At 46.2% G+C, this 23,888-nt stretch overlaps 1 protein-coding gene across 16 annotated transcripts in view; it reads left to right on the top strand.

Annotated features, from left to right (window-relative positions):
* Positions 1–18,136: 18,136 nt before the first annotated feature.
* PUM1 (pumilio RNA binding family member 1) overlaps positions 18,137–23,888 on the top strand; it is a 1,312,543-nt gene continuing 1,306,791 nt past the window's right edge. For all 16 annotated transcript variants that reach the window (XM_069623037.1, XM_069623034.1, XM_069623036.1 and 13 more), the window contains exon 1: positions 18,137–18,270. The gene's annotated coding sequence lies outside the window, so the exon portion shown is untranslated. The remainder of the gene's footprint in view (positions 18,271–23,888) is intronic.

Below are 23,888 nucleotides of genomic sequence, written 5' to 3'. Positions count from 1 at the left end.
TCCCATTCACCCTATTATTCTGTAGAAGTGAGGACAAGCATAGGTTTTGACACAGACAGAATTTTGTTTTAGAATAACAGACTTAGACTTCCTTTCGTTTTCTTTTCATTAGGGAACATTCCCATTTTAGGGTTAGGGAAAGTTAGGCGTTACACCATCCTGACCATTGAGAATAAAGGTTTTCAAACTGTGTTTTCACTTGACTGTGTCTTCTCTTGATACCATGCCTGTCTCACAGAAGGAAGATGAAGGGCCGAAAGGAGAGAAACAGCAGGTCAGGAAAACAGAGAAATGGGAACAAGAAACCAGGAAGGGAAGGAGTGTTTGCAGGAGACTGGCTAAGTTGTGACGTGTAGACGATTGGAGCTCCATGAGAGATGAGGCTTCCAGTAGTTGGGATCGAGCATCTGCATAAGCATGGAACACTAGTCCACTAACGTACACAAAGATGGACATAAAGGCAAAACGCAGGTCTACATACCTGATGTACGCCACCAGCATCCACAAAACCATGGAAACCTGACAGAGGGATCCACATAGGGCACCGGATAGAGTGGGCGTAGTGGTGTGGAGTGGCGGTGCGTGCTTCCGCTGTCATCTCTCCCGGGACCGGTTATGCACCAGTGCCCGGAGTCAGGTAAGGAGGAGGGTATGGGTTGGTGTGTTAACCCTCCTATTAAATAGTTTCTGCTTGGTTCCCGGCATTGCCACCATGTTGGGCGAGGACTCTGGGCCAGGGACGCTAAAGTTACAACAAAAAAAGTAACCAAAAAACAAGATCCTATCTGACCCAGTTCTTCCAGATGGTTGCTATGCACCTTTCCCGGCAGAAAGAGGCTAGTGTTTGTAACATGAGCAAACAAACTGAAAAGAGAAAGCATCTAGAGGAGACTGAGGAATCCTCCTCCAGAAGTACATATGGGAAGAGGAGGAAGGCCCAGGCCAGCATGCACAAGAAGAAGAAGGTCTCCAGGAAGGAGCTTAAGGACTGGTTCGTTGAGTTGTTGGAAGATCAGAAGAGATCTAGAAAGAAAGGGAAGAAGAAGAGAGTCTTATCCCCTTCTTTTTCTTCCTTTTCATCTTCCTCTTCTTCCAGCTCTTCTTCCTCTTCCTCCTCCAGCACTAGGTCTTCCTTAGAAGAAGAGGAGGCTACAGCAAATATATGGACATAGATGACGCCGAGAGGGTCCTTGGATGGTATAACTGCATTGTTTTGCGGACGAAAAATCCAGCAGCCAAAAATGCTGAATTTTCGAACTGCACATTTCAACGCATTTATATGTAGAGGGTGGGTTAGGGTAATAAATATTGTAACAAGAGTATGGGAGGGTACAGGGGGTCCCCTCACATATACATGCATTGAAATGTGCGAGAGAAAAATATGCCCAATTGTCATAAGCCCTGGCAATTTCAGTTGCCCTGTTGGAGGCAGACTTGCCCACTATTCCAAGGTTTGGGACAATTGGGCCTCCGATGTCTAGGTCAAGCACACTGTTCGACAAGAGTACAGTATCAAATTCTCATCCATTCCCCAGTAGTCGGGAACAGCTCCAACACTGGTTCCCTAGGACAGGATGAAGAGAGAGGCGATGGAAGTGGCAATCTGGGATCTCTTGATAAAGAAGGCGATTGCCATGGTCCCAAGAGCTCAGGTGGGACAAGGCTTCTATTCAAGGGTGTTCCTAATTCCAAAGCTCAATCCATTGACAAGCTTTACTTGATCATAGACCTCAAGGTTTTTAACAAGTGCAACAAAACCTGTCCCTTCAAGGTGGAGACCCTTCAGGAGATGATTGCAGCTGTCCAAAAGGGGGACTGGTGGGCTTCCTTTGACCTCCAAGATGCATATTATCATGTGCCCATCTGGAAGCTCTGCCAGAGGTTTCTGAGATTTGCTGTGTGACTGGACTATTTTCAATTTCTGGGCCCTGCCGTTTGCGCTGAAATTAGCCGCTAAGGTCTGTACCAATCTCCTAGTCCCACTGGCTGTAGTCTGTATGCAAGCCTTCCCATAGTTGGATGACTGGATTGTCAAAGCTGTGTCGATGAGACTGCTGGTCTTGCACTCAAGCAGGGTCTGTTTAGCTCTGACAAACTGGGGGTTTCTGATCAACACAGACAAGTCTCATCTGTCTCCCTCCAAAACTCTACAATTCATTGGGCCTCAGTTCTGTATTATGGGGCGGGGGGTTGGTTTCCCCAGGACAGGGAGATTCATCTGCAACATCTGTTAAAGCGGACTTTGGATGCAGACTGGGGGGTCGGCAAGGGAATTACTGAGGCTCCAGAGTCACAAAACCTCTTGCGGTTTTGTGGTTTCTTGGGCATGACTCCATATGAAACCACTTCTGATTCACATTCTCAGATACTGAGATCCGTCCTCTCAATGCTTTCATCTTGCTATCCCGATATTGGCTACTCTGAGGGAGGCCATGAGGTGGTGGAGATCCTTGTTTCACCTCAGAAAGGGCATCAGCTTGACTCAGTCTCCAAAGATTTTCCTAACTAACGACGCCAGTGGCACAGTATGTGGGGCTACTGTTAATCACACAAACACCCATTGTCACCAACAGGTAATCCTGGTGCACTCTGTCCGGGGAATTACCCCTTACTAAGTGTTTAGAAATTATTAAAACAGTCAAGAAAAAACAATCAGAGAAAAGTTGTGAAATATTGATTCTATTGTTGCACAGAGTCAAAATTTTGATTCAAAATCAAGATTCAAAATTCAGTATACATCAAGTTCCAACACAAATAGGAGTTTACAGTTTAGAGTACAACTTTCTATATCACCACCATTTTTCAGTTCTATACACAATTACACATATATAATTTACTTGACCAACGTATGTATAACCACCGCTCTAATTCAAGACAGGGTAATCAACATTCCTTAACACAATTTTGTTGCCTGACGCGTTTCGGACGTCACAGTATAGCCTTCTTCAGAGGCTAAATCCCTGTCCTTTTCAATTTCATAATACTAATCAGTGTCCTACTAGAAAAAATAATTATAACCTTTACGTTTCCCTATTCATAACAATTAAATGAAAACAGTCATTTAAATCACTAGTCTGGACATATCACTAACCTCTAGCTACTGAAAGCATTGCTCTGTTTCCTCTTAACCTAAAAACAAGTAAAAACTGGAATCACTACATCTCATCCCGCTTCATAAACCATACAGAGTACAGCTCTACAGCATGCAGCGTTTCTTACCCGATTATCGTGGCGGTCAGGGAACTGGTCCCTGTTGCGTAGTAATACGCGAGTGCGCGCATGCGTGAGCGATGACGAGGCTCGCGCATGCGCAGTGTAAAATAAAGACGGCCTGCCGGCAGTTCGCGCTGGGGACCCGAGCAGCCACACGTCTCCGGCGTGTCTCCTTGTGCGAATGCGGAGCGCATGAGTGAATGCTAGCGTGGGGCCTGACACCGCCCCCACGCACACAATACTGGTGACGAGGACGGCGCTGGAGCAGTCCTCCGCTCCGATAGCATTCGAGGAGGCGAACGCTGCTCTGTGTCGACACGGACCCACACGTGTGGCCGGCAGCCATTTTGGATCGCACGCGGAGTGCAGTGGTTGCGGCCCGTGAGGGTGCTCGTGCGCCATCTGCAATCTGCACCGCGAAGCGTCAATTTTTGGAACTCCCACAGCCTCTGCAGCTGCAAGGCTGTGGCATACTGCCTGGAGGTGAGAAGAAGTGCAGGAAGAAGGAACCACGCCACAAGTGGGCTAGGCTGACCAGAACCTCAATCACTGGAGAGTTTCGACAACTACCTGTGAGTAGCACGCTCCAGAATGGGGGAAGAAGATGATCAGGAAGGCGCCCTTGCCCCCATCCCACGCAGGATGACCAGTACACTAGCTCCCATGCCCGAATTCGATACCACATGCCCTCCACCCACACTGGGACCTAAATGGCTCCTGTGGGTAAAGAGGTTCGAGATGTTCTTCAGGGCCTCGGGGATTACGGATGATGAAGAAAGGATTGCCACCATGGTGTACTCGGCAGGGGCGGAGGTCCACAAAATGTATGACTCTTTGAACATTGTGGTCGCCACATATGATGCCGTGAAACAAGCACTCAAAGATAACTTTCTTCCCATGGCAAATGTCGACTTTGACAGGTTTGTCATGAGCGTGGAGAAGCAACGTGAGGAGGAGTCGTTGGACCAATTCTGTGCACGGCTCCGAATTTTGGCAAACTCCTGTAGATGGGGGAACGAAGAGGAGATGATTCGGAACCAGTTGTTGCAGGGTTGCACCTGGGGAAAACTGAGGAGACAGGTCCTGAGAGAACCAGACTCTGCAACAGATCTTGGACACGGGGAGAGTGTACGAACTGGCCGATTCCAGGGGAGCGAAGATGGACGCAGCCACACACGGGAGAAAGGAAGATGAAGCGTTTGCAATCGGATGCTCCACCCCAGGAAAGGCAAGATGGGCATCAAGAGGTGGTGTGAGCCCCACGGGGCATGGCAACGCCCCATCGTGTCAATACTGCGGGTATGACCTGCCGCACCAGGGTGATTGTCCAGCCAAATCGAGAATATGTGGCCGGTGTGGCACACCAGGACACTACGCTAGGGTGTGCAGGGCAACGACACCCGTCGCAGCATCTAGAGGGCCCGAGAGGATTGGCAGAGGCAACACTCGTAGAAGAAGGGGAGTGTCGTCCATCGAACAAGGCATGCAAGATCTAAACATCGCCGAGAAGGAGGAGGAGGAGGATGACATCTTCTTCATCTCAAGTATAGCCAAGGGCCCAGGAACAAGACGACAACCCACGTGCACGGTGAACATTGGGGAAACATCCACGCCAGTCTTGATAGACACTGGAGCATCCGTCTGTGTGCTGGCGACTGAACACTACAACGCACTCCCTGGTCCGCCAGGCTTGGCAGAATCCACAGCACGCATATACGCCTTCGGAGGACACACACCTCTTCCCATCCAAGGAGTGTTTGTGGCTCCAGTAACTCATGGGCAGAACAAAATAAGAGCAAGGTTCTTTGTCACAAGCGTGAGCCCACAATCCCTTCTGAGTTGTGCCGCAGCTGAGGCACTAAACATTGTACATTTCACATTTGCTGTTTACCGCGCCGATCTGGAGAATCTACTGCAGCGTTTTGAGACGATTTTCAGAGGCGTAGGGAAACTGAAGGCCGACCCGATACGCCTCCACATCGATGGGTCAGTGAGACCGACAGCACTCAAACACCGCCGCATCCCATTCCATCTGAGGGCACAGGTGGAAAAAGAATTACAATCCCTAATTGACCGGGACATCATTGAAAGGGTGGAAGGCCCCACCCCGTGGGTCTCTCCAATCGTGGTGGCCCCAAAGCCCAAGCAGCCGGGTGCAGTACGCATCTGCGTGGACATTAGGCTGCCCAACATAGCAATTAAAAGAGAACGCCACCTAACGCCCACCTTGGACGACATTATTGGAGAACTCCAGGGAGCAAAAGTATTTTCGAAACTGGACTTGAGATCTGGGTATCACCAGTTAGAGCTCCACCCCGAGTCAAGATACATTACGACCTTTACGACTCACGAGGGGTTATATCAATATAAAAGACTCAGTTTTGGCATCTCGTCTGCGGCAGAGGTCTTCCAGAATGCCATCAGGGGGGCCCTGTCTGGACTCAAGGGGGTGATCAACATGTCGGACGATATCCTAGTCTTTGCCCGATCGGACGTGGACCACCTAAAGCGCCTAGAGAACACCCTTGAAAGGCTGCGTGACCTCGGTTTAACACTACACAAAGAAAAATGTGAGTTCCTAAAGGATAGGTTGGAGTTTTTCGGATTTGTTTTCCATGCTGGGGGCATCTCCCCGGATCCCGAAAAGGTAAAGAACATCCGAGAAGCGACCCCGCCAACCTCACCAGCGGAAATCAGAAGCTTTCTGGGGATGGTGACTTATTGTGGTCGTTTTATCCGCGATTTAGCCTCCTTGTCGGAACCCCTGAGAGCGCTCACCAGAAATGACGCTGCATGGAACTGGAGCGGTAAGGAACAGAGGGCGTTCAACGACATCAAGAATGCCCTATCGGGACAAGAAACAATGGCCTATTTTAACCCTGACCGTGAGTCAGAAATCGTGGTTGACGCCAGCCCCGTAGGCCTGGGACCATGAGACCCACCGCCTCTGCCAGCAAAGCTCTCACCGAGACAGAGAAGCGGTACTCCCAAATTGAACGGGAGGCCTTGGCCATACTATGGGGGTGCAGGCTCTTCCAGATCTACATTTTGGGAAAACCAGTAGTCGGCGTAACAGACCACAAACCACTCATCCCGATCTTGTCAGGGACCTCGTCCAAACCACCACCTCGCATAGAAAGATGGATGCTTTCGCTAATGGAGTACGGTGTCAAACTACTATATCGGCCGAGTACAGACAACCCAGCAGACTATCTGTCCCGCCATCCAGGCGCTGGGCGACCACGTGACTCAATGGAGGTGGCTGACGGCGTAGAGGCAGTTCACCTAGCAGTTGAGTCGGCGCTACCCGTCGCCCTGGCCCGTCGGGAGATCGCGGATGAATCCAACACGGACGAGACATTCATAAAGATAAAGCTTGTGATGGCAAGTGGGGAATGGCGCGAGGTCCTTCAGGATAACTCCCGGAGGAACGCAGGGGCACAGAAAGACCTGCAAGCCCTCTGGAGGGCACGACACGAGTTGTCCGTGGCTGAGGATGGCCTCCTGCTTAGGGGTCACCAGATTGTGATTCCAAGAACACTGGTTGACAAGGTCCTACACCTCGCCCACAATGGCCACCAGGGGATGGCCAAGATGAAAGCACGTCTGAGACTAAAAGACTGGTCCCCTGACCTGGAAAGCAGAGTGGAGGAGTTTGTGAGAATTTGCATCCCCTGCCAAGCAGCACGCCCTGTGGAGAAGGGTCCACCAATCCAGGCCATGGAGAGGAGCGACCAGCCATGGGGGACGGTTCATGCCGACTTCGGGTCCACAGGCTGAGGGTTATACTTTCTAGCGGTGATGTACCAGTGGTCGCGCTATCCAGAGGTTGAGCTGGTTGAATCCACAGCCAGTGACCACACCATCATGGCCTTGGAAAAAATGTTCGCCACACATGGGTTTCCCCTGGAGATATGTTCGGACAATGGGGCACCATTCAAGGGACAACAATTTGCCCGCTATTGTGAAGAAAGAGGGATACGACACAGGAACGTCACCCCCCTCTTGCCGAGGGCTAATGGAGAGGTGAAGCGATTCATGCGAATGCTCAACAAAGTGTTTTGCATAACGGCGGATGGGGGTGAAGACCTCCGACGCTGACTTCCTTCGAGAATACCGTTCGACCCTGCATCAATCCACTGGGGTCGCCCCAGCAGAGGCACTCTTCAAGCGTATACCAAGAGGGTTGCTCCTGGAAGTTGAAGGTCGTCATCCGGGAGAAATTGATAATGAACACGTGCAAACGGAGAGAGCCGCTCAAAATGAAAGGGAGACAATCAGAAGGAGACTCCCAGAGAAAGAGATTGCCGTGGGCGACACTGTGCTGGTGCGAAACAGGAGAGCAGAAGGGAAGTTGTCACTACCATACGAAACGCAGCCCATGGGAGTGACACATGTCAAAGGATCGATGGTTACCGCCGCCAATGCGCGAGGAACAGTCACCAGGAACGTCTCGTTCTTCAAGCGCATCAGAGCTGCGGAAACGGAGGAGGCTGACACACAAGGACCAGAGCAGAACGCAGGACCGACACTGAGACACGATGAACCGCCAGAGACTCAAGGGACACAAGATGTGCCTCAGGCCGAGGCACGCAGGTACCCGAGCCGGGCGGGACGCAAGCCGCCGCAGAGGTTCCAGGACTTCATTATGGACCCTGCCTCGTAGCCAGTACGTTATGGACAGATAAGCTTTGAAGAGTGCACTGTTAAATATAATGTTTGTTAAAGTTTACTGTTTGGGGGGAAAAGAAGGGATGTTGCATAGTAATACGCGAGTGCGCGCATGCATGAGGGATGACGAGGCTCGCACATGTGCAGTGTAAAATAAAGACGGCCCGCCGGCAGTTCGCGCCGGGGACCCGTGCAACCACACATCTCCGGTGTGTCTCCTTGTGCGAATGCGGAGCGCATGAGTGAATGCTAGCGTGGGGCCTGACACCGCCCCCACGCACACAACAGTCCCTATATTCTTCTGCCCACATTGCCGAACAGCGCACTCACAGCAACCTGTAGAGACATGCAAAGCAGTCAGTGCTGCTCCGACTCCGTGTGGCCAAGAAATAAAGTAAGGAGGCTGCCAACGCTCCGGTATTATTATTCACTACTTTCTTGCTGATCGATCCACACGGACGACAGACAGGGCATCAGACCGGCAAACCAGTCTGGTGCCCCTCAGGGCTCGGGTCGAGGGTACACGCTGAGGGATGGAGTCCATCCACTTTATTCAGAGGGTGGACTCAGTCCCCCACTGCTAATCCTCTTTGAATTTATGAATTAAAGTCGACCTCAGGGATCAAACCCCAGTAGTTAAGTTTGTAGGCCAGGCACTTCACCACTACACACCTGATGACAAATAAGAAACAACTAAAGGTGAAATATCCTATTTTGGTACTGTACGTCCTAGGGAAAACATTTGTATTGGTTCTTGGAGTTCAAAACATGCACACCTTTTAACGTTTTCAAAAAAAACATTACAAGAAAATATCCTGTCTTGCCTTTGTGTGTGTGTTGATTTGATGAAAGGCAAATGCCATGTGTCCTGTTCAATTTGACTGGTTATGCAAAGCCAATTTAATGAAATGTGAATATTTCACCTTGATATGCTAATTTCTGGCGATGTCACATCCCATTGCATTTGTTGTTGCGTCCCCCAACTTTAATTTTTAGGACTTGACCCATTCTTCCCCTGTCCACTATAAGACGCCCCGCTGCCATGGCAAAAGCTTGATGCAAAAGGGGCTGCGGCCCAGCGCACGCGTCCACCATCTTAGCACTATGTTTATCCGGTATCAGGTATTAATATTGCCACATATATGGTCGCCGTAAAAAATATCGCCGGGAAAATGTCGTGGCGATATTATGTGGGTGACCCTATATATGGCGACAGGGGCAAAAAAAAAAACGTTTTAAGAAAAAAAAAATATATACATTTGGGGGTTGCGGGGGTGTCCCCCGCATGTTCCATGCAATAATGTTGCCACAAAAAACGACAATTTTTCAGCAATATTTTGCATGGCGATATTTTTGTGGTGACATTATTACATGGAACCGTTTATCCTCTCTGCATTGGAAATGCCCAGTGATTGTATCTTCAGTGCCTCACTGGGTTTTTTACCTTCCCTTTTTACCTTCCGGAAAGTTACGGGAATCATTATCAAAGCATGAATAACCATCAGATTAATTGTACCAGCATCAAAATTCACGAATACAATAAATACAGTCACAGTCAAAAATTACAAATGATGATAAACACCCCTGATGCTGATAAACAATTTGAACCTGGTCCATCAGGAGAAATGGTCCCCATTGGAATTCTGCAGAATCGCCAATTGGAAGGAACTAGTGATTATAAGGCCCTGAAAGTCTTTAAGGATGTAGCGAGAATCTAGGCAGTGGTGGTATACACAGACAGAGCCACTACCCTTTCCTAAGTCGTAGCTGTGTCTGTTCTGGCAACAGAAATTGTTCTGTGGGCAGAACAATCCTGTTATGCCTGGAGGCAGTCGACATCAGGGTGGTAGACAATATAGTGGCGAACCGGCTCAGCAGGATGTTCAGGAAAGAAAGACTGCTCCTTACGGGATCAGGTCTTCTTAGACATCTGCCGGGATTGTGGGATCCCATGGATAGATCGATCCCTCGTCCCCCGAATGCCAAGGTCATCAGATTTAACCACATGTCCCAGTCTCCTGGGTCATGGGGATGGATGTGATGTTGTAAGACTGGCCCAAGACACTGCTTTATTCCTTCCCTCCCATTCCTCACATTTTGGGCACATTGGTGAAAATCAGGACACAGGTGATTTGATGAGACTGGTGGTACCATTTTGGCCGAAGTGAAGTTGGATTCCTTTCCTGCTGTGCTGTTGGGTGGGCCCCAGTGGCCGATCCCCAAGGGGCCCGCACCTCTACTATGCCCTCAGGATCACATATCCTGCCACTCGATTCAATGGTCAGTGTGGAAATTGAAAGGAGGGGCTTATTGGGATTAGAGTTGTCTGACCAAGGGGCCATCTTAGTTCAACGAGCCAGGAGAACCTCTACTCTGCGGGCCTATAACCGTCACTGGGCAAATGTTGTGGCCTTGTGTAGGAGAAAGGATCTCCTTGCTCTGGGGTGCAGGCTCCCTGATATCCTTTGTTTCTCCAGGAAGGGGCGGGAAAGGGTTTATCGGCCTCCTCCTTAAGTGTCCAATGGTCGGCGATCAAGGCCTTCAGCGAGCATAGGGCTTCCCTGAATGAAGGGGATGTGTTGGTAGTGAGGCTCCTTAGGGGAGTTGCCATCTCTAGGCCCATGAAAACTCAGGCGACCCCCTTGGGACCTTGTCGCATGGTTCTTGAAATGTTGCAGAAAGCCCTGTTTGAGGCCCGGGGGAATTTGGAACGGAGGATGCTGATCCTGAAGGCTACCTTTCTCTTTGCCATCATGTCTGCTAGTCGGTTGTGGAATACTGGGGCCCTCCTGTGCAGGCCCCTCTTTCTAAAGCTATGACAGTATGCGCTCATATATATATTTTGTTATTGTGTTATAGCCATAAAGTAGCTTTTCACACATTTTGTTTCAATTCAAAAGGTATTATTTTCTCACTATTACAGTAAAACACAGTAATTACATTTATACAAGTTAATTCATTTTCCATCTGAAAAAGAAATCTATTATAGTCATGATAGTTTGCGTGTCCAATTTATCATATTTGCTTCTTTAAAAAATAAATTAAGCTTCTTAAGGATTTTCAAAGTTTCAATTGTCAATCCTGATAAATTGCCCGAAGCTAGTCTTTCCCAAAATGATGTTGTAGACATCCACCAATTTTTGTGTACTAATCTTGAGAGTTTCTTTACTCTAAGTTCTTCAGTTGTCACACTGATGTTTTAATGATTGTGCATGTTTTTCAGTACATAGGACACATTTAAAATCTGGATAGGTCTCCACATATCTTATGTGCAGTAATTCCCTAGCTGATAAGACATTGAGACGAAATCTCAAGAATTATGTTCTCCAATGCGAATTTGGGAAGTTTCTCAGATACCTGGGACACCATCCTCTGGGCTTATCATGTGTTGACAATGACTGAAATAGTCATGAACCACGCATCTCGGAGATTGTATTAATCCAATCTGCCCTCTTTGCAGATTCTTTCACTTTCATTGGATTCGATTCTGTAGCAGAATTATTTCTTCTCTCTCACACTTTAACAAGATTTCAGATACATGTATTTTAAGATCTTTCAAATAGCGATTTTTGTCTTCTCCTAAAATATCATTTATGTTCTCATATGAGTTCTTGCGTGGATCTATGATCTTTCGATATAAGCAAAGCACTCTCCATTCAATCTGTGATTTTAGGAATCTAATCCCAGCTCATAATTTAGTGATGTTATCTTTAAGGACTGTGGCAAATTCAGAGATTATATCCATAGTTTGCCTTCAATTGTGGCCCAGTTAATTCCCTTTGTCACAGGGTTTATGTCCAGACCATAGATGAGCGTTGGAATGACTTTTCCTCTATAGAATTGTTTTAACAGGAGTAAAGAAAACTTTCAGTAGGTGTATAGAATTGTTTTCATTTGTGCTCCTAACTGTAGAGTTTTGCGCTCTTATTCTTGTGTCAGTAGACTTATTGTTGGATAACTACGTAGGCCAAAACCGAGGCATATTACTTTGTTTGCAACTGCTACTGCTACTGCCTGCTTATCTGCCATACAAATTGTGGTGCATGTTTCTTTGATTGTTTGAATGTTACAATTTTTGACTTACTCGTATTGATCTGTAAGTCATTCGATTCTGAATAGTCCCCAAGAGCTTTTAGTAAACAGTGGAGTCCTATAGGTGGGTAGTGTTATTTGGTTGCGCTTATTCTGTGATGTGATCTGGTCTTCTTACCTAAGATGGTCTCTATGTTCCACATATTGCAGGGGATTGTGCTTCTTAAACTCAGCCTCACATCGAGTGGCGCTGCCTCGATGTCAAACGAACGGTCCTGGAATATCTGAATCGCGCCGAGACCTTCGAGGAAATCAGATAATCGACTGGTCACTTTTGAGGACCAGGGAACAAAGGATATTTTTCTTTTAAAAAAACGAAATCTCTACAAAGATGAACAGCATTTGAAATATATTTAAATAAACTGCAAATTTACTCTTTACTACAAAACAAGTGACTTTCTTCTTGAATATCAATTCAGTTTGGTAGGATCTCTGCTGTCCATATCTCGCAATTTCTCTAGTCACTTTGACCCTGGCGGGATGGGGAAGTAGACCACCACGGCGACCATTAGCAGGTGGATTAAGGAAGTCATACTGATGGCATACAACTTGAAGGTGTTGGATTCCAAAGGGCTGGTGGACGGTAGATCCACTAAGGGTATGTCTGCTTCATGGGCCAGTCAGTGCGCAGAGGGTGGTTGCCCAGGAGATCTGCTGGGTGGCCACCTGGGCTACTCCTAACACCTTTATCAGACATTATAGACTTGTGCCCTGATTCTGAGGTCTATGCAAACACAGGAAAGTATTCTTCCATGAAGGAAGAACACTTTCCTTAAAAGCACCATATTCTGTTAAAGTGATAATGTGGCAGCCTGGTATCAAAGCCATCACTTTTGCATTTGCCTGATTTACTGCTTGACAACAGTTTTAGCAACCATGAGGAATACAGGGAAGGCACTGTGAGGGGATTCTCCTTTCAAAAGCACTGGTTTTTCAAGTAAAAATGAGGAGATAAACTATGACACCTCTGAGGTGTCGTTATCCTCTAGCATTTCCGAGTCTGCAGCAACATTTTTCTAAATTGCTGGATGCTTTAGGACACCTCACAAATTAGAAAAATGGCAGTCTTTAAAGAAAGGCTTGTACTGCCACTGATGGACAGGATTCACCCACAGCAAGAGAGTTTAGCTGTTTTTGCTGCAGAAAAGTACCCCATCTCCCCTTCAATACTACCACCCACCTCAGAATGGTGGTGCGGGAAACTGGAGGGGAGAATGACAGCTTTCCACACTACTTTTAGCACAATCTCAGAATCATGCCCTCTAAGTGGATGATCTAAAGGGCACTTCCTTTGGTGTTGGGGTACTAAGTTTGGGAATGCGCTGAGGGACTCAGCACTTCATGCTTGCTTGTTCTAATTCATTAAAGCGTGTAAATGGGTGCAATGCAAGCAATCTGTGTTTGAGTGTTTTATCATTGGACTCCTTCCCATGTATGGCTTCTTTGGTATATCTCAAAGGTAAATACTGGGACAAGAAGGAGGGATGTGGAAGTAACGGTCGGGTTACTTACTGGTAATCTGTATTACCCCTAGCCCTATAGTATAAAGGGGGTGTATGGCCCTTTTTTTTGATATGGGGGGGCCTATGTCATGAGGGTACAGAACAAAACTTTTAACACAGGGACATAGGCTACCCCACCTGTCTGGCACTTGCCGGTAGTGTAATGCCACACACAGAGAACGATCATAACACTTGATCTATATTTAAATTAGAGAGCACCAACACTTGTATTCACACATGTAACAGATTCTAGTAAATCATTAAAAAAGCCTATTTAGGCTATTGTGCATGTATAGCCATTTTCAACCCCATGTTATTATGGGAGTTTGTACAAATGCAATCATATTAAGTATTCATATGACTAGCAAGTTGCAATGAACATTTTCTGTGAGGGTGTGTACAGGTTGTGACTTAGAATGTGGTTGTTATAACCAAAACATCTGTCTAGTCGACACTTGCGGTGTTTCTGGCAAGAACTGGGTGGTTTGCTGTTCTAGTGCTGTCTTCAGGACTGTGGAAGTGGACTGAATGGTGCCACTTGTGTACCCCGTGAGTGGAACATCTGAGCCAGTGATTGTAGTGTCACATGTACTGAGAAGAGGTGCAGCGTTCTTCTCCCAAGGTGCCTTCTGTACCCCTTTGTATTTCTTGGTCCTATATCAATAGGGTCTACTGATGAGTATACAGCTGGTTCGGCTGCGGTTGCTTCCTTCGTTGCAGAGCTGTGTCCGCGGTAGTCTTTACTCCTAGGCCTACTGTTCCTCGTCACAATACTCACATCCCTGCTTGCCCTTCGACATTGGAAGGGTCCCATGACTTAGCCAAAGCAACATAAAAGGAGGTTTGCATGTATGTTGGGTGGCTATACCTTCCAGGATAGGACAGAGCCTAAATAAAAGACTTTTGGATAGAGTTCCTGGTAGGAGGACAAGCCTTTAAGGTCAGTACTGTGATGAGGAAGAGTAGGAATACGAGTAATAAAGATTACCAATAAGTAATACGACCATTATTGCAGTGAGTGCTTGGGTGCGTCATTGCCTGAAGAGGATCACCTATGCCAGCAAGTAGGCCTTAACTGTCTGTCGAGTGGGGAAGAGTTTTTCAAAAAGCCAATAAAACTAATTACGCTATCTAAGTCGACTCTTTTGCACTTGTGTTGTGCTAAAAGACACATGCTCTACCGCCTTGGTTTTTGCATGTGTTAGCTTCCATCCAGATGAAAGTAAACGTTAATTTTAATAGGTTTTCTCTGGGTGGACAGGTGCAGGTTTGGGTTGTTAAAACAGTGAAGAACTTTCTTCAATCAATGTTCTCTCTGGAGGTAGTTCACCTCAAACAGGAAGGGCCCCTAGATACTTAGGCAGGGGATCCTTAATGAGAACGTGAATAGCCTATGCGGTTCATACTGTGCACTAGGTTTGGTCGTTCTCTAGCCGACCGGTTTCTGTGGGACAAAATTGGTGGGCCACATTCATCAGGGCTTTGCAAGGCATCTGAGTGTGTGCCTGCTGTGAATCATGTCTGGCAGCACTGTCTGCATATCTTCGAAGCCTCTCCCTGTGAGGGTGACAGGAGGGAGGGGAGAGAGATGGAGCAGTGGTAAATATCCATTGCAAAGCCTAAGAGTTATCTCAGAACACTGCATTACTATATCAAGACAGAGGGGAGAAGGCTTACCCGCTCCATGTGGTCTGGTAACTCTGCACAGGGGGTGAGACGGCCCGGAACCTGGGGGTCAAAAGACAATAATTACTGTCAGTTGTGATGCATGAGTGCATCATATCGGAAAAGCGACAAGCAGCAAAACATTTGCTATATATTTTAACCAAATTGGGTGTTTCTCCTGTATGGAGCTGCACGCACACGGCGTTGCCGCTGGAAGTTTAGCAATTGTACACCAAAGGGCACCCTAAGTCTACACGCTGAGCCGCGTGTCTGCCTCTTGGACACCAGGCTATGGGGGAGTGGCTGTCCCAGGTAAGATGCAAAAGGTGGTCGCTTACCTTGGAGCGGTCGTCTCTGACTGCGTTACGGGCCGCGCGCGACAGGTCTGCTTCTCAGCGGGCCGGGTTTGCGAAATGTTTACATTTCCATGGTGTGCCGCACGGTCACGTGGGCCTGACTCCAACATCGCCGCCCCATATGGAGGAGGCGGCGGCCATCGCGGAGTCAGGCACCGCGCGCCGCGGGTCCCAGGAACATAGGGTGACCACGACGATGAGTCAATGGGTCGGATGGGTACATTGTCAGTACTATGGGTGGGGTGGATGTTAAACTTACCGAAACTGCATGGAATTACATTGCATTAATGCACACTCACAGGCGCTAACTCACAAAAAGCAGGACCCCATAGCAATTTCATACATCAGAGTGCAAACGAATGCAAAGGAATGTAAATAGAAGCACAAATCAATGAAAGGTTGAACACTGGCCAGCTGTCAGTCTAGCTGATAGAGTTGCCAATGTTTGCCAGCTCGTGGCTTCGTTGAGCCCGGACTTGTCTGTTTGAAGACGGAAAATCCAGAGTTGTTCACGTCTAAACAGCAGGTTCTGTATATTCCCCCCTCTGGTGTAGATGGCCAGTTTTTCAATTATTGTCCATGTAAAATCTGCCGGGGTGTGTTTTTGGGCTAGGAAGTGTTCCACCATAGGCGCCGTGATCTTCTTCGTGCGGATGCATGATCTATGTTCTGCAAGGTGTGTTTTGATTGGACGTGTTGTCATGCCTATGTAGCGTTTATTACAGGGGCATGTAATGATGTAGATCACGTTGCTACTATTACAGTTCATAAGGGTTTTTTGAATCCACAGGAAATGCCACCCTATGTCGATGGAGGTGGTTCTCTTGGTACTGGAGCAGGCGTTGCATGTGCCACAAGGAGTGTGGCCAGTTGCTGGGTTCTGTCCCCACAGTGTGTTGGGTTTGGGTTCTTTCTCTTTGTATGAATGTACAAGGGAGTCACGTAGGTTCTTCCTTCTTTTCAATGCAAACCTCTGAGTTTCTATACTGTGTGAGCTGACATTCAGGATTGGCCATAGCTTCAAGATTTCTTTCTTGATCTTGTTAATTAGTGGAGAGAAACTCATTACTCCTGTTATGGTATTGTGGGCTTCATTCGGCTTGGCATGATGTTCCATGGTGACTTCACGTGGGATGTTCCTGGCTCGTTTGCGTGCCTGTTTGATTATACGTTTTGGATAACCCCTATTGAAGTGTTTGGTTGCAAGGCCTGCTTATTGCAGATTGTAGTCTAGCAGTGTGGTACAGTTTCTCCGATATCTGAGGAATTGTCCAAACGGTAGATTCCTTCTCAGGCTTGTGGGATGGAAGCTCTCATAAGTGAGTAGTGAGTTTCTATCTGTAGGTTTGTTGAAAACTGTACTGGTGATTGTTGCATTTCGTATCTCCAGAGTGAGATCTAGAAAATGTACCGACTCAGCGCTGTGGATCTCTGAGAACTTGAGAAAGAGGTTCTGCCCATTGAGCCAAGCCATGAACATTACAAGATCAGATTCAGTGCCTTTGAAGATTAGTAGCACATCGTCGATGTACCTAGACCATAATTCCAATTTGGGTAGCCATGGGTTATCTGGATTGTGGTTGTTATAACCAAAACATCTGTCTAGTCAACACTTGTGTTTCTGGCACGAACTGGGTGGTTTGCTGTTCTAGTGCCGTCTTCAGGACTGTGGAAGTGGACTGAATGGTGTCACTTGTGTACCCCGTGAGTGGAACATCTGTACCAGTGATTGTAGTGTCACAGGTACTGAGAAGAGGTGCAGCGTCGTTCTCCGAAGGTGCCTTCTGTACGCCTTGTATTTCTTGGTCCTATATGAATAGGGTCTACTGATGAGTATACAGCTGGTTCGGCTGTCGTTGCTTCCTTCGTTGCAGAGCTGTGTCCGTGGTAGTGTTTACTCCTAGGCCTACTGTTCCTCGTCACAATACTCACATCCCTGCTTGCCCTTCCACATTGGAAGGGTCCCATGACTTAGCTAAGGCAACAAAAAAGGATAGGACAGAGCCTAAATAAAAGACTTTTGGATAGAGTTCCTGGTAGGAGGACAAGCCTTTAAGGTCAGTACTGTGACGAGGAAGGGTAGGAATACGAGTAATAAAGATTACCAATAAGTAATACGACGATTATTGCAGTGAGTGCTCGGGTGCGTCATTCCCTGAAGAGGATCACCTATGCCTGCAGGTAGGCCTTAACTGTCACCATGAAATAAAAAAAAGAAAATATTTAGTTTAAAGTTAATAAGCATTTAGGATGAACAATAGGGAGGGAAACATACACTTAACGAGAGGTAACAAATATGTGCTTTCTGATTCTGAAAAACATATAATAAATTACAGTAACAGATGTGAGTGGTGATAATCTTGCTGTGTGGGCTTAGTTGGTGCTATTTATTGTCCGTGATACATCAGAGTGAACGAGGAAGCACTACTGCGGAAACGGGACTGGGAAGAATCCGTTTTCTGTGCATACCGTCATAAATCCTTTACTATCACTTTATTGTGATGGTCAGTGGCTATGTTGTGCTGTTTAAGGACAGTGTCCACCCCGCCCCATCTTCTCGCAAGAATCCTCATTCACACTCACTGACGTGGTTGACATGGCAACGCCAACCTGCTCTGGGGGCGCTCTGGTTCGGCCGCCATGACGCTCCCGAGATGCAATGCGTGCGCCGCCGCTGCTCGGCCCCCAGCGCGCCGCCATGTTGTCGGAGTGAAAGGCAGGAAGGCAGACGGGCCGGCGCTAACATCCAGCACCATCATACTGCTGCGCCCGTGAGTATCCTCTCTGGAGGGTGCCCCGGCGTTTCCCCTAACTGTGCTTGCTTCTTCTGCCCTTTGTGTCCTGACGAATGGCCGGTCAGGAAGTAGGAGGTGGCGGAGGCTCTGCACCCCGTCCATGTCCAGGAACACAAGATAGGGCCCTATTGTTGTATATAACAGCAGGGAGGATGAGGTGGAGGAGGGCATTATCAATCCTCTAAACCCCCTCCCCCCTGCCCAAGCTTGCCCCATGTTAAAGTCACAGAACGCTAAATCTGACAGCTCCCGCCACAACGACATTGGCCCTTTATGCTTCAACCCCTCTGCTCTATTGTTTATTTCCTTTACTCCTGCATTAAGCTCCATGTTATTGATACAGACCCCCAGTTGTATGTCCTAAACTTCAACGATATGCGTTTTTGTATTGGCTCGCTAATGTTTTGGATTATTGTGTATCATGGAGCATACGTGTGTGTGTGTGTAATATGTATGTATATATATATCCGCTGTGTGCATTTTGACCACGCTATTTAACCAATCTAATGTTGCTGTTCATGGTGCGCAGGGATTTCTTATTTTCGTGTTCCGCTGATGTGTTCATCTTTAGAAGTGTCAGTCTGTTTTGATGGCACCATATTTCAATTTCATACATTAATTGAGATTTGCCCATCTCATCAGCCTTGGGTAAGTTTATATAGGACTGCCGTTGGGTTTCTCTCAAATGAACTTTCTAACGCTGTGCGTTTCTTGTGCTCTACAGTTTGTAAAAACATGTATTTATAAGCACGGTCTACGCTCACTTCCTGTTGCCTGTCTGCGCGAGGGGCTTTTGTGCTTTTATCTGTTCCGCCTGAGAATGTCACCCTAACCAAAATGTTCTCATTCGGGAGGCGTTTGGTGAGCCGTGGCTTCAACTTTTGTATCTGTTTCAAGCCTGCAGCTAGATTTTAGTTTATTTAAAACTGTTAGTTTTTCATTTTCCGTGAGTGCAGGGTTGAAGATACAAAATCTAATTACGTTACGCATAGCTGGCACGGAATAATGTAAGGTGTGTATGTGTTTCTTGTTGGTTAAGTTGTGGCTAAATACTTGTCAAAGTTCGGAATGCCTACTGATTTGACCCCTTACATTGATAACGGTATCACCTGTACACGTTTTGGCGTGTGTTTGACTGCCTTCTCATTATCATTTAGTAATACGTTATTGGTCTTGGAATGGGCTGGTTTTAGTAGCTATTTTATCTGAAGCGGTGACGCTTTCATGAAATCTGTTAACTTAGAAATTAACTGATTTTTGTCGTAGTTGGTTTATCTTGAAAGTTCTCCGACGAGACTGCAGTTAGACACTGGGTATTCTTAAAACTGCACACATGGCTCAGTAAGTGAAACTAGAACTATCACTTTGGAGAGAAAGATGATTAATAGCAATGCGATTCATCAGTTTGTTACACGGTTCTGATTTAACTGCTTTCATGCAAGTATGTTTTTAGGTTAAGTTACTGGGTTCTCTATACCTGCCTCTTGCACGAGACATCCTACCCTACTTTTGCCGAACTATACAGCGTACGGACGTATGACCTATCAGTGTTTTTTGTTTTTTTATTTATTTTTTGTTACATTTTGATCCACTTTTAATTCTTCCATTCGGAGCTCTTTACTATTTTTTTTCCAAATTTCCTGTGAACTACCCAGTACAACTTGTGAATGTATTATTGCTTCACCGATCCCCCCCAGGAAGCTGCATTTGATTGAACTACAAACGTTTTTGGTAGCTCTGCTTGTGCACATTTCGGCCCTGTCTTAACCTCCTGGCTGTCCTATTTTAGTTTTGTCACGTAAAGAAACGGTTATTTAACGTGATTATAGTCTTGGAGTGGTAGTGTGTAAAGTTAAACTGCTGATTGCCTTTTATTTTTGCCGTATCTGTTGCCCACGCCTGGAAGCGCTGCATGTTCAAAATAGCATTCTTGGCTGTGATTGCTGGCTACACCGTAATGTTTTGAGAATATACCGTGTATGACCAGGCTGGCTGACATGTAAAGGTGCAATACAGGACGGTGCCTAGTCGGATAACAGAATGGTGTATCTCCTGTATGGCGATTGCTGCTAATCCCTCGGGTCTGCCCTCCTCACACGGCAGTACACACAGGCTGCGGTAAGAGGGAGTCATGCCTGTTTTTGTGTGCTTTCTGAATTTCATGAGGTGAAATAGATTGCTATGTCGCTTGTCCGGAGGGGCTGTTCCAAACCATCGCCCGTCCTATAGTTTGGAGCATTAGCAATTGCATCAACCACCCCCCAGTCCATTTATTTCTGGTTCTCTAATTATAAACCAGTCATCAGCATAGCTATTTTAGGAGCTAAAAGCAACTCCTGGGTATTGGGCATGCAGGTTTTACCTCAGAACTAGGCGCTAGTACATAGCACGCAACAAATATAACTTGCTTATGCGATGTAAACGACCTTGACGCACTTCAACTGCTACAAAACAAAGCCCTCCGTGCAGACTTGGGGCTATGAAAAACAGATCACATTTCCTGCTGCTTGACGCAAGGTCCATTGGTTTCCCATCAAAGCCAGCAACCAGTATAAAATACTGACTCTCATTCATAGATGCATCTACTAAGAACCTCACTCCCCCTTATCTCTACAACTATATTGTCCCTAAACACTACATGTCTGCTACACTCCTCTTCCTGCCTCTCTCTACCCCCCGATTCCGCAGCAAAAAAGTGGGAGGTGCAAGCTTCCTTGTATCTCCCCTCTCTCTTTGGAACTCGCTTCCTCCTCACATCAGAAACGAACAGGCCTACCTGCCATTCAGAAAACTTGGCTGTTCAATACATATGACTAAGATACCCCAGCCTTGTTTCGTTGAACTCCCTTTTGACTGCCCGTTCCTGTACTCAATGTTTCTGCTATGTTTATCCAATGTCTTCCTGTACAATTGCTCTTCTGCCTCAGGGTTTGGGCGTAACACAAATTAAATAAATGTCAGTCTGCTTTAAATATCCCTTAGATGTGTCCTTTTTTCCACATTACCAAACATACAGAGTTAATATCGCGTATGATTGTATGGCACCTGTTGTCCTGGCAGTCAGACCTAGCTTCTTGTAACTGACTGTTTCAAGCTAAGCAGGCTCACTTAAGTTGGAATCAGGACCTAAATGTCTCTCAGCAATTTCAAGCCCTGAATGTGTGCCTGCCCAGAGCACCAGTAGGCCTCATAATATAAATATGCAAAACTAGACCTAAATCCAAGGCTCATTTACAGAGTGTGGGCAGCTGAAAAGAGCGGGCGTCACATTCTTCCATTTGTGGTTAAACAATGATATACACCTCTTTTTCTAGAAAATAAAGACGCTACAGCAAGAAAATCCTATTTTATCTGAATAAATATCAGCTGCACACTCCTAGTGGTGAGGTTTTCAAAATTCCTCAGAAACCTATTACACAGATGAAATGGATACACTTCCCATGCAATCTCTGTACAGTGATTAGCACCTTTTTTTTTCTCTTCTGGCCAATATTACTTACTTGTGTGAAGCAATAGCAGTTAACCAAGAAGACATGCTAGTCCCTCCATCATATCTCTTTAATTTCTAATTGTGTTTTTTTTTTTTGGTTCTGTTTTTTGTTGGTCTGGCAGAGATGGAAAGAGCACTCGGTCTAAAAGCATCTAGTTTGTCAATTGACCCTATGTCACCTAGATTTATAAAATGTCGCATCTCATTGCTTGGAGAAGATCTAGACAATATTATAAATACCTCCTTTCATTTTTCCTTCTCAGTTGAAAGAAGCCCATGTCTTGCCTTTACTTAAAGACTTATTGGAATCCTGCTGATGCCTCACAATTTAGATCTGTATCTACTCTCCCTTTCCTGAGGAAAATCATGTATGTAGAGACATCTTTTCAGTTGTCTTAACTATTTCAAGAAGGGTAATGTTGTGGCCACTTGTCAACCTGGTTTTCTCCTTTATCATAGAAACGAGATCTCTGTGGTGTTTATTGGGGGAATAACTATTCTATATCAGGGACAGAGGTTATCCAGTAGCACTTATCCTTTTGGACCCACCAGCCAGTGTTCGACATAATGGAGCACAATGTCCTGATATATCGTCTTAAGTCTCTGATTTGTGTCACTGGGTTGGTGCCAGCCCCACTGAAATCCTATTTAAAAGATAGGAAATGGTGTGTTCAGACAGGACGTTTCTTTTATCCACTTCTTTTTAATGTCTATAATGTAACCTCTGTTGCAGATTATTGAGAACTGGGTGTTTGATTTCCAATCATGTGCAGAAGATACTCGTGTCCTAGTGGATGTCCAAAGAAGACATGACAGAGTTAGAAGTGGGGGATTAGCTAGAGATGATATAGCAATAGATGCAAGATAACTGCCTGAGGTTGAATGGTGGTAAGAGGGAAGTATTACTGCTTAGGAAAGGCTCCTTTTCTTTTCCTTTGGCCTGGCAGTCTTGGTGTGTCACCTCCACACTGAAGAGCTTGCTAGAATCTGTGTTCTTTCCAACAACCAACTCTTTTGTACCACATGTCGAAGCAGCCATGAAAAGTGCACATTTACAGCTTTATAACATCATTCAGTGTAGCCACCTGCTATTCAAGGATCGTCATCATTCTAGTTCAGGCAGAGGTCCTAACTAGAATGCAGTATTCTCTTTTCTTGGGAATTTTCAAGGAAGTATTATCCAACCTCCAAGCAGTTCACAATTGTGTGGTTTGTGGAATTCTTAGGCTGAAAAATGTGAACATATTTCACAGGCTTGGCTCATGCTAGGCTGGTTGCCGATTTGAAGATTTCGTCCAAGCTGGGTCCCTTCAGCAGTTCTGGAAAATAATCACATTGCATATATATATATCTATCTATCTCCACCTTGGCACAGTGATATGCCCCTACTCGGTTGCTTAGTGGATTTGTTGCAGGTGACCAAACACGCGCTACCTCCTTCTGTGGGGTTGGAGGACATCGCACCTTGATGTAGTTTGTGGAACAGCCTCCTAATTTTATATCAGAAATAGCACTACAATGCAGGTCTTTACATTTTGTCCTAAACAGTACTTATCGTCTTATGTGCCGTAGGCTCATGGCTAGTAATGTCTTCATGGGGAATCTTATTGGGGTTCTGTATCATTCGTGCATAAATAATAATTTGTGTTTCTTTGTCTTTAATTATTGGAAATGTAATGTTTGTTAGCGCTTTCAAACTGGTTTCTGGTAATAATTTTACTGCTAGTAAGTCAGAGGAGTGCTTCGCCCACAATCATAAATCATGGTTCGATACTAGCCCAAAAGCTGTTGATATTACTGGGCAAGAATGTGCATACCCTTCAATAATAGTACTGATTTCTCCTGGCCATTGAGAAACGGGCAAGACTTAGAATGCCAAGTTTCGGCAATGAAATTAGAGCGGCTAAACCACAACTCTCAGCCTCTCTAAGTTCGTAATGTAAGAATTCAAAGTACTTGCTGAGAGCAGATTTCAGTCGGTAACCTATTGCTGTATGGCTCTTGGTTTGGTTTATTTGTAATGCGCCGGAATACCCGAGGGTAACAGGGCGCAGCAGATATAAGAATTTGCGAGACTGCGTTAATGACAGTAAAATATATACAT

The sequence above is a fragment of the Ambystoma mexicanum genome, chromosome 11, assembly GCF_040938575.1.
Source record: "Ambystoma mexicanum isolate Mex_15411 chromosome 11, UKY_AmexF1_1, whole genome shotgun sequence".
Taxonomy (NCBI): domain Eukaryota; kingdom Metazoa; phylum Chordata; class Amphibia; order Caudata; family Ambystomatidae; genus Ambystoma; species Ambystoma mexicanum.
This window is presented reverse-complemented; position numbering and strand designations above follow the sequence as displayed.